Source organism: Sorex fumeus, unplaced genomic scaffold, assembly GCF_029834395.1.
Source record: "Sorex fumeus unplaced genomic scaffold, SorFum_2.1 ptg000063l, whole genome shotgun sequence".
NCBI classification, from domain to species: domain Eukaryota; kingdom Metazoa; phylum Chordata; class Mammalia; order Eulipotyphla; family Soricidae; genus Sorex; species Sorex fumeus.
The window spans coordinates 71,749,829-71,770,316 of record NW_026606120.1 but is presented as its reverse complement, the minus strand read 5'-3'; the positions used below and the strand labels follow the sequence as shown (position 1 = coordinate 71,770,316).

General features: G+C 38.1%; 1 protein-coding gene across 1 annotated transcript in view; it reads right to left on the bottom strand.

Moving 5' to 3' along the window:
• Nucleotides 1-20,488, bottom strand: part of SKAP1 (src kinase associated phosphoprotein 1) — a 320,308-nt gene that overhangs the window by 194,119 nt on the left and 105,701 nt on the right. The gene's annotated exons all lie outside the window — the stretch shown is intronic.

The following is a 20,488-nucleotide window of genomic DNA, read 5'->3' as shown; positions in this document are numbered from 1 at the left end:
CAGTTTTGAACCAAGCAAAATATAATTTTATATTTATATTAGTAGGTTAGTCATATAAAAATATTCACTAAAATCTTTGTGAAGGAAATTCTAATACACTTGGACATAGTTTACTGTACCAAAGATTAGATGAAATTTGAAAATAGGTGACAATAAACAAGTAGTTTAAAATTTCTGCAGCACGGCGAAAAGGCGTTTGCCTGGCACGCAGCCAACATGGCCAACTCGAGTTCGATTCCTCCGCCCCTCTCGGAGAGTCTGGCAAGCTACCGAGAGTATCTCGCCCAGGCGGCAGAGCCTGGCAAGCTACCTGTGATGTACTCGATATGCCAAACACAGTAACAACAAGTCTCATGATGGATGCGTTACTGGACCCGCTCGAGCAAATCAATAAACAAGGAGAGGACTGTGACTGTGGCTGTGACTGTCATTAACTATAAGGAAAATGAAATAAAGATGACTTTTTCAGGATGCTTATGTGTTTTATGATTACTAACAGCTGAAATCAGAAAATCAGAACAATATTAAATAGCATGAAACATTAACTTACAAGGCATCATAGAAATTAAAAAAAAATAAAGCAGTCAAAAAGGTAGAGTAGATGTAGAAACAAAAGAATTTGAAGAATAAAATAAAATGGAATATAGTTTTAAAAAAAGAATGCAATCAACAGGTCTGGGAGAAAATAATCCAAAATGTAAGTATAAATAAATAAGAAAGGCTTGCAAAGTATGATACTGTTACAGACCTTTTGGGAACAGAAAAGGGTCAATAAGCTTGCAAAATGACACACTAGCAAAAACAACGATTTTCAGATTTCATATACAGCACTACAATTTGCAATCTCATGAAAGACATTCACAATTCTATATTCTTTTCATAGGAATTGCCATTGAAACAGACCACTGGTCCATCCCTTTTGCCACACAGGCCTGACAAGTGAACAGATGCTTCAGAGGAAAGCTCTACTCTCACCACAAATCCAATAATATACTAATGGTGCAATACTATATCAAGAACATCATTTCTTTTTGACCTCACATGGCAATTATCTTCTACCCAAAGCAGGAGGCTAGTTCACTTTGATTTCATGCTGGGTGGCCTACTTAAAAGGTCCCACTTAAAATTACATCAAGGTTGCTATCTTCATTCACTTGGCTTTTCTGACACACTAAATTACTTTCACAATTTGCTATCACCAACAACACTATTAGGCTCTCATGGGTTTAGAATAATATAGGCATGATACAAATGGTTGTATTTGTTCTAACAATTGATGCTTGAAAAAAATCTTTGCTCTGTTAAGAATTAACACTTCCTACTATTAGTTTCACTTTTTAAAAAAGGTGTGAGTACTCACAATTTAATATAAACAATGATCTTGATATGACAACAAAAGAAGAGACATAAACTTTGAATGCTTGAAGGAAAAACACTAATACACAAAGTGCAAAAAAACAGTCTCTTGATACAATTCTCTAGAATAAATGACATCTTGGATTTTGATGTTGATAATTTTTTGACAGAGTGAAAAAAATAGATTGGAATGGCAAAGGCATGCGTTATTAAGAGTATGAAGGAAACTAGGCTCATTTTAGTAACTTCCATTTCCTTGCAGGTTCAAATATCCAATGTAGAAGACTTTCAGTATAAAACTCAAGATACACCTCCAGAAGAAACTTCCTTGGGAAAGATCTTTATCTACCATACCTTTTCTATATCCCTGGAGCAGACAATTTAAGAATTAGAGCTAGAATGATATTAAAGCTAATATGAAATAACCAGAGAAGCCTTGACCCAGCTGGAAAAACTATGACAAACTTTAGAGAATCCAATCCTTTTCTCCAGCAGGATGTTTCAGACATAGGAAACTGATGCAGATTATGGTTAGTGATGGTGCTCCAGAACTTGATCAGAACACTTATATTTTAAGGTTCTGAATATTATTTCTGAGGTGATTCTTCTATTTTATTTATTTATTTACTAGGCCATGCACAACAGAGCCTGGCAAGCTCCCCGTGGCATATTTGATATGCCAAAAACAGTAACAATAATGGGTCTCATTCTCCTGACATTGAAATAGCCTCCAGTATGTCAGCATTGGGAAGGATGGGTAAGGAGAGGCTGCTAAAATCTCCGGGCTGGGATGAATGGAGACATTACTGGCGCGCACTCGCACAAATCAATGAACAACGTACGAAAGTGATACAGTGATTTATTAGGCCATACCCAGTGCTGCTCAGGGTCTCCTGACTTATAGCTCAGGAGTGGCTCCTGGGGATGCTCAGGAAATCATATGGTACTGGGCCTCTGGCATACAAACCTAAGCCTCTGGCATACAAAGCATGTGCTCCATCACGTTGAGTTATCTTTCTGAATGTGACTCTTATTTTTTAATTATTCTTTTATAGTTTAAAATGTGTGGATTCAATTTAGATGACCCCAATTTTGTTGGCCACATGAAAAGCATCCTAGTCAGAAGCCAGGCAAATATACACCTCCTTCTCTCCATCAGTCTGATTAGGGTGTTGACATAGGCATCCACAATGAATATAAGTGTGTTATTGTTCTGTGTCTTTTTTTTGTGGCTCAGTGGTAAGAGGAAATTTTATGATGACAGGTGGTGGAGCCTATTAAAGAGCCAAATACAGAGTCAACCTGGCCTGGGCTTCAAAGAAAGAAGGATCCCAATCTCAGAGCTCAACAGCAATGGACTCTTCTCTTTTGTTTGTTTGTTTGTTTGTTTTGGGGCCACACCCAGTAGTGCTCAGGGGTTACACCTGGCTCTACACTCAGGAATTAGTCCTGGCAGTACTCAGAAGATTATATGGGATGCTGGGGATTGAACATGAGTTGGCAACGTGCAAGGCAAATGCTCTATCTACTGTACTACCTCTCCAGCCTGATTCTTCTCTTTTAATAAAAATTCTAATCCTTGATAAGAGAGCTTATGATCAAGTGTGTAAAATATCCATTCTGTGTAAACCATCTTACTAGAAGGGCAAATAACCCAAGGTCTTCTAATAATTAACAGGTGAAAAATCTCAGGAACAAAATTATTAGATTACAGGTAATAAGAAATCCAAAGGCAAACTAAATACCCAAAGGAAAGGATTAAATCACAGGTCTGGGGTGATAGCTCAAAGGGCTGGAACATATGTGTAAACCCCAGGTTTTATCCTCAGCACCATAATGTCCTCCAGAGCACCATCTGAAGTGACCCAGGACTTCTGACAGGTGTGGCTCCCTCACCCCCCAAAAGAAGGTGAGTTTCCTATTAATGATGTCCATTACACCAGGAAATGGTCCCTCACAAAACACACAAAAAAAAAACCCAAATAGTAACTCAAGAATATGTCATCATTAAAAAACTTGTTCTTCAAAATGAATCAAATGGGAATGTTCATCTTTGCATAGCCTAAATAAAACCTCTAAATAAAATCTGGAAACTAAAGAAATTATTGATTTTATCTTTAAAATTAAACCATTTCTAGACAATGGTGCCTCTCGAACTAAAACTTTACTATAATGGAATTAAAAGTTGCCATAAACACTAAACATGATAGAAACTCATTTGTAGAGGCAACATACTTCTAAATGTTAATTAAAAATAGATTATTGGACTCAGCTCTATAATTCCTGAAAGTAGAAAAGTTACTGTGGAGAAGAAAGTAAGATTCTCAGCGAGAGCAAAGAAAGTCTCATCAACAAATTGTGTTGGAAAAACTAGATAAACACATGTAAAACTACGAAATTAGAACCATATTTCACACCATTCTCAAAAGTCAACTGAGAGTGAATTAGTGATCTCAAGTTTCAGCCAGAGTTCATAAAATACATTAAAGGAAACACAGACAGAAGTCTCTAGAAAACTGATCACAGAGGAGTCTTCAATGAGCTGACCGCAGTGGCAAAGACAACAGACAAAAATAAACAAGTTAAACTACTTCAAGTTAAAAAGCTTCTTCATAGCAAAAGGCATCCTTTATAATAAAAAGACACCCTACTGAATGGTAGAAAATGTTTGCATAAAATAAATCAAATAAAGGACTGATATCCAAGATCTAAAGCACTCACAAACCTTAACAACGAATTTAAAGACCTCATCCATTAAGTAAGGAAAGAATCACTTTCCCTAAGGTATACAGATGGTCAACAGAAAAAAGAAAAAGTACTCATTCTCATTCATGATTAGGGAAAAGCAAATCAAAATAGCACTCAGATATCATCCATTCCAGTGAGAATCGCCCATATCAAAAAGTCTGAAAACAGCCAGTATTGTGGGGTTGTGATGAAAAAGGAATCTCATCCACTATTGGTGGGACTGTCATCTGGTTCAGCCTCTATGGAAAACAATATGGAGGCATTTCCAAAAAATAGGAATAGAACTTCCATATAGGAATAGAACTCCAGCAATACTATTTCTTCACATCTATTCCCCAAATATTAATTTTAATTATTTCCAAAATATTAATTTTAATTTAATATTAATTTGAAAGAATATATGTTTTTGCCACACTTAATTCAATAGCTAGGAACAACCCAAATGTCCAACTACAAAAAATGGATCAAGAAATTATGAGATATATATATATATATATATATATAATGGAATACTATACAGCTCTAAAAAAGAATAAAATCATGCAATTTGCCACACCGTGGCTGTAACTGCCTCTGGTACCTGTATCATGCTGATTGAAGTCAGTCATAAGATGAGAAATCAATACAGAATGATCTCACTCATATGTGGACTTAAAAAATACACAGCAAGTTCACAACAAAGGGCCAAAAGCAACACAACTGGTGAACTGATTCACAGTTGAGTGGTGGATGGTCGTTGGGGGTTTGGAAGGGATGGGCAGTGGGGCCATCAAGGGAGGAAGATGGGTACACTGGTGATGGATGTGGTGTTGTAATTATGTGCATAAAAAACCATTATTAACAGTATTGTAAATCACAGAGTCCCAAATAATGGAAAAAACGTGTAAAATAAGAAAAGGAAAAGAAAGTAAGCTTCTCAAAAATCTTATTAAGTCACAGAAATCCAGTAAAAGAGAAAAATAATGGAAACATTTTAATCAAAATAAAGCATTTCTTCTTATTGGTAATCATTTTAACTAAAAGACAATCATGAAATATAGTATTACAGTATTGTATACTTATTATGAGTTAAATATGTGAGATCATAAATGTGTTAATTATATTGATCTTGGTAATCATTCTACAATGTAGATCAAATAACCACATTGCACAAATTATATATGTCAACTAGACTTTAATAAACTTGTGGGTGGAAGAACAATAATTAAGATTCATAGATACATAAAAATTTATTCATTCTATTGTTCTCAGACTGGCCAAGGAGGGGTGGAAGGAAGTGATTAGTGAACTCATTACACAGCTAATGTTTCCTATTACATCTTGTGTACTGTGATTTAGGCTACCAGAGTCAGTCAATGAATGACAGGTCTCCAGGTGAGAATTTTGGCATGTGAGATTTTAGAATTTCTCCATTTGGGGGTCAGAGGTAGGATGTAGGGGAGGATGTGACACTAATCCAAACATAGCAACCTAACTGAAAGGAGAGGAAAAAGCTATGAACTTAGATAATCAAGATCCTAGCAGATAATAGGAGGAATTATTCATTTGTACACGTTCTGTTTTTGTTTTGGTGGGCTGGGGGATCATATGGGGTGCTGGGGATTGAACCGGGGTGGGCTGCGTGCAAGGCAAATGCTCTACCTACTGTACATGTTTTCTTTTTACTCTCAAGAAGGCCTCTCAAGAAATCATTTGGCAATTTCCTTACCTTTCTAAGATATAAATATGTAACTCACTTAATCACTTAATCACTTAACTTCCCGTTAGTCATCGATTTGCTCGAGCGGGCGCCAGTAACGTCTCCATTTGTCCCTGTCGCGTGCTAGTGTAGCCCAATGGCATCTCTTCGCTCCGGGAACATGGAGGGCCTCAAACCGATCGTTCATGACCTTGACAAAGAAGTCTGACCATCTGGTAGGTGGGCGGCCACGCGGTCTCTTGACATCCCGTGGAATCCAATCAGTAACAGCTCTAGTCCAACGGTCGTCTTTAAATCTCATTACGTGACCAGCCCATCTGATTTTCGACACCTTGGCAAATGAGACAGCGTCCCTGATCCTTGATCGTCGACGGATGTCAGAACTCCGGATTCGTTCTCTCATTTGAGTGAAACGTGATATTCCAAGCATAGCTCTTTCTATTCATGTAACTCAATCAAGATAAATTACTAATCATCTTTTTTTAAAAAGATATTCAAGGAGAGATACTCTGAAATGATCTTTGTTGTCAAGTTCATGCTACTTTCTTAACATTTCTAATGCTGAAATTCTCTTTGCCCTCTCTTTTCCCTCTGACAATGATACAAGAACCTCACCACTGCTTACCAACACCAAGCTAAGAGTCTACTAACTTTGTCTCTAGTGCTCTCTTCCCTCAAATCATAGATGTGACCAAATTAGTTAATTAGGCAAAAATATACTTTTGTAGTTGCCTACCACCTCCAAAATTAAGTTTATAGTCATATTCACAATTCAAAACCAAACTCTTTTCTAGCTTATTTCCTTTTATTTCTACTTGTATACCATATCCTCCAGCTATAACCAACTACTAAACTCTGTCCCAGGAAGTTTCCTTCCATATCTTCACTCATGCTTCATATCTGCCTGGAACGCCATTTCCTTCATTTTTAATTGTTGACTGTACTTCAAGTTTCACTACCTTCCTAAAATTTCTATAGAATTTCCCACCCAAGAATGATCTTACGCTCCTTTGTTCATGTTACACTACAGAACTACCATTTTAAACCCTTGCACATAGGTCTATTTTGTAAATTATTGTGAAATTGGGACAGTCTTGTTCTCTCATTTATTTAGTATACATTTGGCACCACACCAGCAGTAACTGGGTTTTACCACTGGCTCTGCAGTCAGGGATCACTCCTGGAGGGGATCTGGGGACTGTGTTAGGAGTTGAACCCTGGTCAGTTACATGCAAGGTAAACACCTCATTTGCTGTACTATCTCTCTAGTCCCAAATACATCCTTTTTTATTCTTTTGTTTCCCTGGAGTGTGTGGGGGGTGGGGGGCGATGGGCCCTAACTAGCTGTGCTCAGGGTTTACTTCTGGCTCTGTTCAGGGATCAGTCATGGCAGAGCGCAGGGAACCACATGCTATGTCAGGTCAGCCATCTGCAAGGTAAGCTCTTTGTTTACTGAATAATTTTCATAATAATAATTGAATAATTTTCTCTGGCCATATCCTTTCCTGTATTTCTTGGCAGGAAGCTTTACATAGAAAGGCATTCAAATATTTGTTGAACATTTAGGTGCCTTTTTAAAATTTTTTTTTTATTAGTGAAACACCATGAGGTACAGTTGTAGACTTACAAATTTTTGTGCTTGGATTTCACTTATATAGGGCTGGAGCGATAGCACAGCGGGTAGGGCGTTCGCCTTACAAGCGGCCAACATGGCTGACCCGAGTTCGATTCCTCCGCCCCTCTCGGAGAGCCCGGCAAGCTACCGAGAGTATTCGATATGCCAGACACAGTAACAACAAAGTCTCCAATGGAGACGTTACTGGGCCCGCTCGAGCAAATCGACGATCAACGGGAGGGCCTTTACCTTTACCCGGTGACTTTTTTTTTAAAGTAGATTTATGTTTTATTTTGTTTTTGCTTTTGGGCCTCGCCTGAGGTGCTCAGGGCTTATTCCTGAACTCTGTGCTCAGGGATCACTCCTGGAAGGCTTTGGGGACCATATGGGATGTGACGGATTGCACCTGAGTTGGCTGCATGCAAGGCAAGCCCCCTACCTGTTTTCCTATCACTCTGGCATCCTAAGCAGTTTTTTGCTTAAGCAGATTTATTTAGACACTTTTCATTTGAAAAGTGGCTCATCTGGAGTGGCAAATCAGGACAATATAAAACAAAGGGGAGTTTATTAATATATTCAAAGTATAACAGAAAAAAAAGCCAGGATAATTATGTTCTTCTAGCTTTGCAACTTATTAGCTTTGTCTGGGATAAGTCAAAATATCCTTAACAAGTAGCTGCTGTTCTACTTCTAGGCAATGAGTCTATTGTGGGCAGAAAAAAGGTAAGGGGACAAAGGAAAGAACACAAGAGGGGCAAAGGGTTTCTTCATCATTTTTCAATTTGAAATTGGACACCTCTAGTAATTTCAACTTCAACTTTCATGGCCAGAACTGTGTCCATGGCTTTCTGCCTGCCACTTTGTCAGCAGGTGTGTCTTAGGTCTACTCAGTGGGAATAGGGTCGTTGAAAAAAAGTCAGGGTTCTGAAAATATGAAATGAAGTGGATAGAAGAAATAGCAGAGACTACAAGAACTAAGAAAAGAGAAGACAGTTAAAGCATTACATTTTCAGATAACAGTAAAATAAAATTAGAAAAAAACTAGAAAAAAAATAAGTTAATGTGGAAAATAAAAGAAAAGTTTCACAAGACTCAATCAGTTATCAGGCAGAGAAATGACCAATGAGTTATAGTTAGCTGATTTTTTAAAATTGGGAAATATGCAAAATATTTTACTCTAAAGATTAAAATACTACTTAATGGAATAATGACATTCAACAATTAAAATCAGAAAAATTTCTCACTTAGATCACTAGAAAGTAATCCTTGAAGACATTAGTCTAATGGGCTTCTTGGGGGAAAATAGGGCACAAGGTTAGAGAACTCATGGTAGGAAACATGAGACCTTTATTTATTTATTACTCAGCAGGCATTTCTCTAGCACTCCTAGGTGAGAAGCACATGGCATAATTCTAGAAGATGAAGAATGAGACAAAGTTGGATTAGGCACTATCATTCTCTTTAAAGAACAATAATAAAGAGAGAGAAAGAGAACAAGAATGTGGGGAGTGTGTGTGTGTGTGTGAGAGAGAGAGAAAGTGAGAGAGTAAGAGAGAGAGAGTGAGAGAGAGATATATAAAGATCCAGATTAAAAAAATAAGAAGAAAAATGAAATGAGAGGTGGGTGCTGAATTAGAATGGATTCCAATTAGACCATGGGAATATCTGCTCATGATATCTGGGATATTTGGGATATCTGCCCAGTGATGGAGGCAGGAGTCTTTCAGGTCTGGCAGACATATTTTATGGGATTCACAGGTACATGCTGTGCCAGTTATTTGCTCTTTGTGTTCATGTTATTGTGAGCTCGCTTGTATCCTCAGCTGGCAGTTGACATTTAATGTCACAACTTATAGCATACTCATTTTTAAGAGATGACCTTTAATTTTGAAACGTAATGATACTCAAACCAACAAGTTCAAGGAATATGACGACACAAAACACATCCATATTCCCATAACCCAGAGAAAGTCACTGACTTTTCTGATATATGTCCTTACCATATTGCTTTGTATCTTGCTTTTCCCCTTTAGTATATCATGAATATATTACTATAGCAACAATGACTTTTCTACTGACACTATAATTTTTATTTGAGGTGTTTTTTTTTTGTTTTTGCCTTTTGGGTTACACCCGGCGAGGCACAGGGGTTACTCCTGGCTCATTCACTCAGGAATTACTCCTGGCGGTGTTCAGGGGACCATATGAAATGCTGGGAATCGAATCCGGGTCGGCTGCATGCCAGGCAAACACCCTACCCGCTGTGTTATCGCTCCAGCCCCTGACAATATGATTTTTAAAGATGCATTGCAGTCCATCATATGCTGTGTAACACAATTCATTAAATCAATCCCACGTAATTAGATATTTAGGTTGTTTCTAATTTCTTGATGTTCTTAGATCTATATCGGTTTATTTCCCTGGAAAAAATTCCTGTGTGTGAAACTCCTGGGATGAGGACTCTCCACATTTTCAAGATCTCAAGATCTCAAGAATATCTTTCCATAGTCATTGAGTAGTCTTCCCACAACACTTTTAATAGTTCCTTATGCCCCATAGTATAACATCAGCTTAGATCAGCCTTCTTTAAGCTTTTCACAACTGCAGAGCAGCAAATTCTTGCATACTGGGTCCATGAACTGGTAAACAGCCACTGTGGTAGACGGTAGCCTCAGGTAGTTCAGGTTTATTGAGTTATTCCCATTACAGTGCTTCCTTTCCTCTGCTTCTTTCTTTGTGCTCTGTTGACTTGCGAAATATTGTTTTTCTCTTCTTAAGTCCTTTGTATATTTTATTCAGAGCAATGTCCTTTTTGTATGGGCACAGGAAAACAGTAGTAAATGCTATGCTTTTGTTATGTGGGAGTCATTTAACTCTAAATGGTATTTTCTTCCTGGGAATCTGTTTTCTAGACCTAAACCTCAGCTGCCCTTACTTCCTAGCACCCCCAAAAGCAGGCTCCCGACGTGGAACTGAATGGACCCAAGGCAAGCGGTGAGCTATGTGCTACCCTGGCATCGAGATGGGCCTGGCCAAAGTGCCTAATGCTTAACAATGAGTTAAGAGCTCGGTCAAGGAAAGATGCTGTCATGATCCAAAAAGTAATAACTAGATTTGGACCCTGCTAGGGTTAGGAATGATTAATCTGGCCTAAACGCTGTGGTCTGAGTCTGTGGCAAGATGTTCCCAGGAGAGCTGCCCTAGAAGTTTCAATGTATCTCTTACTGTGTCCATACAAAAATCACTAAAGGAGAAAAATACCTTAAGAGTTATTTTGCCTTTGGGCCGTCAGTAAGGGCCTCCTTATATTGTTTATGCTTCCAGACCAGGTGGAGCATGGGCCGGGAGGGCAAGGTAGAGAGATATAAGTAGGGTCAGAGTCATAATCAAGAAGGAGTCAGAACCTAGGGAGTCAGAGTCAGAATCAGGAGTTAGAGTCAGAATCAGGAGTCAGAGTCAGAATCAGGAGACTAAAGTCAGAATCAGAATCAGAATCAGAATCAGAATCAGAATCAGAATCGGGGGTCAGAGTCAGAATTGAAAGAGGAGAGGAGAGTCCAGGCTGCGAGACGCAGAGAGATGAGCAGGGATTGAGGGATGAGGGGAAAGAAAGGAAGAGTGTGTGAGATCGAAGAGACAAGAGATTGAATAAATGATAACCAATCAGCAACCAGCCTGGTCCTCGCTTTTCCTTCACCTGCCCACCGCTTACAGTTGTCCTGATCTTGTCCATACACAGTGGTTCAAGAGCACTGAACACGGGCGAAGAGAGAGAGCCACCCAGAGAGCCTGCGAACACACATTCCTTGGTGGGCGCGTTCCTTACAGTAGACCACTGGCTTTCAACCTCTCTACAGCTGCAGACAGGCACTGGTCTATGGAATTGTGGTTGAAAACCTCAGGCTTAGAAAGCCTCATTCTAGATTTTGTTATTTTATACGCAAGTCTGCACTGAATGTCTTTAAACATCCTTACATATGTTAATTTTCTTAAAGTATATTCCTCAAGTTGAATTAGTTCAATATAAGATTTTTGTCATATCTCAATTTCCCTTTGGTAAAACTGTTAGAAGAAAATTATATCAAATACATCACCTGTAGTGTGTTGCCACAACCTACACTTTTACCCAATACTGAATATTTTCACTTATTGCTGCTAACATTGTTAGTAATAAATTCTATTGCTCTTCAAAGAAAATTCACTATCACTTCCCAGATCTTTAGTTTCCTTTCCAGGTAAAGTTATTGTTTCTTCCACTAAGTTCTCATAACACCATTTAGGTTCCTTATTTTATTATTTATTGGCCAAACCTGGCAGTGTTCGGGGTCTACTTCTGGCTCTGCGCTCAGGGATCACTCCTGGCAATGCCTGGAGGACACATGGGTTGCCAGGGGTTGAATCTGGGTCTGCTATGTATAAGATGCAAGCACACTTTGCATTGTCAAAAATGTGCACAGACAACCCACAGCCTTCTCACAAGTTGATTGGTATCCTTGTCTAATGGGTTAAGAAACCGAACTTGTGAGAATGGCTGGAGACATGGTTCATAAGGGAAAAATAAGATGTATTTTCAAACTTTGGTCTTCTATTTCAGAATTCTTGGCATAAGAGCTCTGCCAGGTATTTGTAAACAAAACTTTAATAGTAGTGACTAGTTCTCATTTTTATAAAGGTAATTGTTAATAAGACACAGGCACACTGCATTGCCAAAAATGTGCACACACAACCCAAATCCTCAAGTGCCAATCAAGTAAAACATGAAAAAATTCAAAAATAGTTTTGTTTTAGGCCATACCTGCAGTGCTCAGTCAGGCTTACTCCTGGCTCTACTTAGGGATCACTCCCGGCAGGCTCGGGGGACCATATGGGTCAAACCCGGTCAGACATATGCAAGACAAACACCCTACCCACTGTACCATCGCTCCAGCCAGCTCTACTATTATTATAACACTTAAAAATCCTTCTAGGGGGTATAAATCAGTCATTTCACCTATATTATAAACAACTCAAAATTTAAGCATCTTCATATGTACTTAATACTTTATGCAAAACTTTCCTAATAAGGGAGCGAAACACATTTATTTACCTTAGTATGAGCCAGATTAATTAAGATGCCTGTCAAAATGTTCATGTCTGATATTTTACTTTGAAACCTGAAAAGTTCACTTGTTTCAAAGGAAGAGAGACAGAGATGATAACAACAAAAGGAACTATTATAGCCTGTGGGAAACGCTACAGGTCAAATAGCCCAGGCTCTTCAATCTTCTGGAGCTTCATAACTGATTGGAAATAGCAACAGCAAGGTTGCTTCTGATTGGATTTTTCCCCCTGCAAACTCAGCACCCTTGTGAATGAAGAACTGATTTTGTTTTGAACATTTATTTAGACTAAATTCAAACATTTAGAAATTACAGCTCTCAATATAACTACATTCCTTTTATGTTTGAGATTTTTTTTAAATGTTTGTTTTCATTTTTATATTGATTGTAGATCAGAATTCAGAGCAGGACATTAATAATATATCCAATAATTCCTCTTTGCTCTTTAAAAGTATTATTTCTTGTTTTTATGATCACAATTTGATTCAAGATTCACAGAACACTTGGAATTTATTATAAAATGCTTGAATCCAAAATGCTCTCTTTCTAAAGAATCATTTTAAATGATGATTAGAAGGTATGTTATAAGAAAACCGAATGAACAAATGTTTTATATTCAGAATACAAAATAATCATTTACACACAGAAAAGTAACTATCACTTATTTCTTTTAGAAAATATTTAAATATGTAATTTCCACAATTATCACTAAATAGTAAATGAATGGAACACTCTCAATTTAAGTATGGAAAGGCATAAAGAGACCAACAGACTAGAAAATAAATCATGGTTTTCAAACTGAGTTTCCAGTTTTTTTTGTCTATGTGTAGTGCTAGGAGTAGAACCCAATGTCTCACACACACAAGCAATATGCTCCACTACTAAGTTATATACCTGGCCCCTTTACTTCTTTTTAAAATCTTGCCCATATTTAAACATTTTTTATGTCTTGCAAATCTCTTCTAATCTACATATTACCCGTTGTACCTTACTTTTATTTCTCATTTACTCATTAGAGAAACTGAGGTGTTTGTCCCATGGTATACATTTGGTTAACTGCATACTCAGGGAACACATCTTTCTGTTCTGTTATTCCTGCAAATTGGCAGCCGGACCTTAAGGCTCAATGATTCATGCTTAGCTTGTGTGTGTGTGTGTGTGTGTGTGTGTGTGTGTGTGTGTGTGTGTGCGCGCCCCTGTTTCTAATTTGAAAAACTGAAGTCTACACGTGATTTAAATTTTATGTATCTTGGCAACGCCAGGGATCAAGCCTCATACATGGAATGTATGTATTGAATTTTCTAAATTGAGAAAAAATATATATGTATTTTCTAAATTGAGCCATATCTCCAGCCACTGCACATGAAAGGATTACCTCTCATTAGGATATGCATATCCTATTAGTATTGGGAAGGGAATTGTTGGTGATAACCATGGCAGAGTATAGCTGGAACCAGTCACAACCATGCTGAGACCACTCTCCACACGCATGAAGGTACTAGCAGAGGCAAGTGGGTCCCGGGGCTGAGATCTCCAAGCCTGCTCCGATCGGGGCTGAGCATCCTCCACCCAGATCCTCCATCTTCCAGTAGGCGGGGGTCACATCCACCAACTGCCCCTGGCGCCGTTTAATCCTATCAACAGCCAAGACCCAGAGACTATAAAACCCAGCTCCCCACGACATCTTATTATCTCATTCTTGTTTTGGACAACCTGGCAGGCTACCGAATGTAACCTGCGCACACGGCAGTCTGGCAAACTCCCTGTGGCATACCCAATATGCCAAACACCAGTAACAATGATGGGTCTCATTCTCCTAACCCTGAAAGAGCCTTGAATGTGGCACTTTTTAGAATCTCAGGGCTAGGACGAAGGAGACGTTACTGGTGCCTGCTTGAGGCAATCGACAAACAACAGGATGATTGTGATCGTGAGGATATGCATATCCTATTAGTATTGGGAAGGGGATTGTAGGTGATAACCATGGCAGAGTATAGCCAGATATTCCACAATTGCCCATTTTCTATCTGGTTCCCAATTCTGCTACATGTGAGATATACAATTCCAGAAAATTTTCAAGTCCAGTTTTTTAACCCATTAGACAAGGATACCATTTGACTTGTGAGAAAGCTGTGAAGATTAAAGAGGGTTACACATTCAAGATTTTTAAACAGCACAGTGTAAAAAATTATGAATTAGTGACCATATTAATACTCTTAGCAGGGGTTGAAATACTTCAATAACAAAAAAAAATCACCTAATATCTAAGGGAATTTTTTTTGAGACATATTAAATATGACACTGACACAAAACAAGAGGATGATCTATATGACTTATAAATATGACAGCCCTATGACTCAGGAGATCTTTGAATTCTTTAGAATGAGAGCCAGGTAAGCATCTACTATACATACACAAACATCACAGCGCCATTTAAACAACTTACTCCAAAACCACTCATCAAAATGTCAAGCAATGATTTACAGTGGGTAAATACTGAAAAAAAAAGTGCTGATTTTTATTTACCTTTCGATCTGTGCAAATCCATTAACTATGGGTTCTAATGCTCTTCTTCAAAGCACTTTGCCAGGTAGCTTCCCCTTTCCACTTCACATCCTGTTCTCTCTGAGCTTCTCACATAAATTTACCTGAGGTCTCTTCTGCCTATTCACCTACCTCACCCCTCTGACCTTCTCCTTAGCCACAGCTGATGCCTGAACCTTCACTTCACTCCCTGGCTCACCCAATTCTAATCCTACTCATCTTTTTTTTCAAGATCTTTTTTTTTTTATTAGTGAAACACCACGAGGTACAGCTGTAGACTTACAAACTTTTGTGCTTGGGTTTCAGTTATACCATGATTGAGTACCCATCTCTACACCAGTGCCCATTCTCCACCACCAATGATCCTATAGCCCTCCCACCCCCACACCCCATCCTCAACCACCCCACCCACCTCTGTGGAAGGGCATTCCCTTTTGCTCACTCTTTTCTTCAAGGTTCTGTAGTTTGCAATAGAGGTATTGAGTGGTCATCGTGTTTGGTCTATAGTCTACTTTCAGCACGCATCTCGCATCCCAAGCGAGTTCTCCAAACATCCTTTACTTGGTGTTCCCTTCTCTATCTAAGCTGCCTTTCCCCCCAGCATATGCTGCCGGCTTCCAAGCCCTGGAGCAGAACTCCTAGGACTTATCTCTGCTATTCTTGGGTGTTCAACTCCCATTCTGCTACTTTATATTCCCCAGATGAGTGCAGTCTTTCTATGTCTGTCCGTCTCTTTCTGGCTCATTTACTTTACTCATTTACATTATCATTACTGGCATGATACTTCCCATGTAGAACAACTTGTATGTAAATTTCATGACTTCATCTTTTCTAACAGCTGCATAGTATTCCACTGTGTAGATGTACCAAAGTTTCTTTAACCAGTCATCTGTTCTTGGGCACTCGGGTTTTTTCCAAGTTTTGGCTATTGTGAACAGTGCAGCAATGAACATAGAAGTGCAGATGTCATTTTGACTGTACTTTTATGCCTCTCTGGGATATATTCCTAGGAGTGGTATTGCTGGGTCAAATGGGAGCTCAATTTCTAATTTTTTTGAGAATCGTCCATACTGTTTTCCAAAAGGGCTGAAACAGTTGGCATTCCCACCAGCAGTGAAGGAGGGTCCCTTTCTCACCACATCTGTGCCAACACCGGTTGCTTTTGTTTTTTTGGATGTACATCCCACCCATCTTTTAGGAAGGTTGTTTTTTTTCCTTCGGGTCACACTCAATGATGCACATGGGTTACTCCTGGCTCTGCACTCAGGAATTACTATGGGATGCTGGGAATCGAACCCTGGTTGGCTGTGTGCCAGGCAAACGTCCTACCCTCTGTGCTATAGCTCCAGTCCCTCTTTTAGGAAGTCTTAAAAAATTTAACTTTCAGGAATCTAGTTAGGAAGTAGATACTTTTCTAGAGCCATACTCTCCAGTATGGAAGCCATTAGCTATCTAGGGTGACTTAAGTATACATTTAACTAAAACTTCTTAGTTTTTTGGTATGCTTGGTCACTAATTCATAATTTTTATATGGCATTGTTTAAAAAACCTTGTTTGAATGTATAATCCTCACAGAATTCTGACAATTTGAGTGGTATGTTTTTGGGTCACATATGGGGCCACTTCTAGTTCTGTGCTCAGTGAACCAAGTGATGCCAGGTATCAAATGAGGGACTCCAACATGCAAAGGATGCTCATAGTCCATTGAGCTATCTCTCCAACCAAATCTTTTAAAAATATCTAAGATATGTGTGCTCCTATGTTTACTGAAACATTATTCACAACAGTCAAATGTCCAAGAACAGATGACTGCATAAAGAAACCATGGCATATATACACAACTGAATACTACTCAACTACAAGAAAAGATGAAATGGCAGTTTTAATTACGTGGATGGGTATGGAAGGTATCATGTTGAGTGAAGTCAGTCAAAAGGAGAGATACAGATACAGTATAATTTCTCTCATATGTGTGATATAAAGAATAATCATAAATGATCAAAGACAACAGAACCTGAGAACTGAGCTTACCAAGGGCAAGGGGCAAGGCTGAAGGAATTTGGGTGGGAGAGGACTCAGAAAATGGTGAAGTGAAGCAAACACCCTGGTAGAGAGTATGATGTTGGAACACTGCAAGCTTGAAACCCTATTGGTAACAGTTTTGTAAATCAAGGTACTAACAAATGAAAAAATATAGATTTTTAAGATAAAATTTTTAATCCTAATTAAAATAATTAATTTTTCTGTCTTACAAATCACATTTTCAAGTGATTGGTAGCTACTACAAATGGTAGTATAAATGGATAGCCTATTTGATGCAGTAAACTTCAAACAATTGCATCATTGTAGAAAATTCTATAGGGCAGTGCTCAGAGAGACACTTTCTCCTCCCTGATTAATATCCCATCCCCGATGCCCAATTTCTACATTTGTAATAGGGAAATAATCTTACTGGGTTGGTAAGACAGCTCAAGGGACAGGAACACATGACTTGCATGCTCCAGGACATGAGTTTGATCCATGGGACCTTGTCATCCCCTGGGCATGTGGAGGGCCTCAAGCACTGCCAGAGTGGCCACTGTGGTTCCCAGTACTGCTGCTCTTGGTATTGTTGGCCCTAGCAGTGAAGCATCACTGGGTCCTGGCATTGAACCTTTGAGTTGGCAGAGTATTGTAAGGAGTGGTTCCAGGATTCCTAAGCATTGCTTGGGAATTCCAAAAATAAAAATAAAAACCAATACTTACAATGCACAGTAGTAATCATGATTAGAGATAATGTATGTAAAATGCTATGTCTGGCACAACCAATACATTTATAATAGAAAGCAAGCCCTATTAATTCACCTTGTAGGGTGTTATGTATTCAGCACGGTTTGATGCTAAGTAAGTGATTGCTGCTGTTGGTAATGAAGGTCAGGCTAGTAAATCTTTTGCAGGATGGTATTATATGTTGTTCAACTACTTCTTCATAAATAGGGCATTCTCTAGCATTTTTAAGAAGCAGCTAAACTAAAGTTTTTCTCTGTGGTATTATCAATTACACTTATAATAGTGGTCTTAAATTTATATGAGATAGAGAAAAATTGAGTGAACCACAATTTATCAGACAGACTTTAATTTACCATTACTCAGTAGTTTTTACCACTATAAATTGAGAGACATGCTGGATTGGAACTGAAAAGCTTAGAATAAAAAACTGTCATCAACAATAGCTGCAGCTTACAATTTTGCCGGGACAGCAACTTTGGAGTTTCTGCCTTCAGACCATAAGCCAAAAATCACAACTTTTTTCCCCTCAGTGATGAAGAAAAGTATGAGATATTGGAGGGCTGAGGAAAGTACAAAGGAAGCATTCTGCACCCCCAGACCATCCCATACATTCACAATGCCAGAGGAAGGGCAAACAAGAACTGGTGCTCTACTACAGCTCTGGGGTAGAAAGCCTTCATGAGAACACATTTCGGGTTTTGTTTGCTTGAATTGTCCTATTTCTTCATCTGCTACAAAGCTTGCGGATCTTTCTGAAGTATATCTGGGGAAGGAGTGGAGAGTAGTGAACCACCAATTTAGTTTCCAGTCATTCCCCAAGGTTGGGGTGGGGGAGGAGGGATGAAAAGAGAGAGAAAAGAAGAGTGACCAAGTAACCAAATAAAGAGAGCTATGAGTTCAATAACTGAGATTATCCCATGGCAAGGATTCTGTTATCAGAATCAGAGCACAATTCCTTTCAGAGACAATCAACCTTCAGCCAGAGGAGTGCAACCTTAAAACCATAACTCAATTTAACATAGTGTTAAAGTTTGGGGGGATATTTGTCAGTGCTGGGACTGATATAATCAGTCTGAGGGACCCTAGAACAAAGAGCAGTGGGTGAAGAGCATGTCACCTCTATGCACATTCGTTTCCTTGATGAACAAGGAGCTATTAGCTGCAGAGAAAGCATTATCTAAGTGAAGAATGATGCCGATTGTTTTAGCTGTTTCTCCTGAAATTGTGGAGTAGAACATAGGGTACTAGTAACTTAAAGAACAGTTTTTGTTTCTGTGGTATAAAGACTTTTTTAAAAAATTAAGCTTAATTTGGAAGGGTTTATAGACACATAACTATTATTCAACAGCAACTGTAAATCAATTTGAGGCATACATCTCTTTTTAACTTCTGCTCTTTATCAAATCAGAAAGTTTAAAAAATCGCCCCCAAATTTAAAAAAATTTTCCTTTAAAAATCTAGTTTGGGATTAAATGCTAGATTTTATGTGAAATTCAAGAAAGGAAGAGGAAGATGATATATTTATTGAGCATGTGACTTTTTTAGGAGGTTAGCAGCACTGACCAGAGAAAGAATACAAGGGATAATACACTTGCCTCGCATGGGGCCAACCTGGATTCAACCCCCGGCACCATATGGGATCCCCCAAAGACCACCAGGAGTGATTCCTGAATGCAGAGACAGGAATAAGCCTTGAACATGCTGGGGGTGGCCCCAAAATAAAAATATAATTTGTTTTTGTTGTCAATAAATTATAAACTTTAAATGTGAACCTCTATATAAAATACCACTGCTAAATTCATCTTCCTAGTTAATTTGTTTACCACTTAACAAAGTCTCTTCACATTATATTTTCATTGATCTTATGAACTCTAAAGAGAAACTAATGCATGTTAAAAGTCGCCTCATAATTTTAGTTTGTCTTTTAAAAATATAAATATTTTAAAAATTGTATTTGTTAAATAGCAAATACATGTTTTTAAAATTTACCAGTAAGTTTATATTATACCTTTAAATCATCAATAACATAAGAAGAAGAAGAAGAATACTAATTATTAATGCAGGTGTTTTGGTTTTAGCTTAAAGTTTTATTCTTATTTTGCTGAATGTACTAATTTTGATCATTTCATTTTTCCACATTCTATGGAAGTGCTGGACTATCATAATTTAAGTTAGCACTTTAGAACTCTAGAAACTTTCATATAACATATTCATTAAAATATATTTCAGAAACTGACTCAGACAACAACATAAAATATCTGCCTTATGTTTTAAATGACCAGCATATTTCATTTTAAAAGGATAATAAAAGTTTCTTAATCAAAAACTTCTCAAGGATTTTTTACCACATGGATTTACTGTGAACCAGTTCTATCTGCCAGGCCAGTAAACCTGCCAGCCTACTTCAGTCAATATCTTACACTGAGACACAACTTTTAAAAAATTTTCCTGATCAAGTAATATTATAGGACATATTCTTTTCTAACTCTGAAGATACAGCTTTTGTGAAGACATTTATGAGAGCTGGAAGGATGGAGGGAAAAATAAAACCTGTGGTGCTTTTCTAGTTTTTTTTTAAAAACCTTTATTGGATTTTCAATAATTCATCTAGCAGACTGCAAAAAACTTCATAGAAATCTTTTCTTAATTTTATACCTT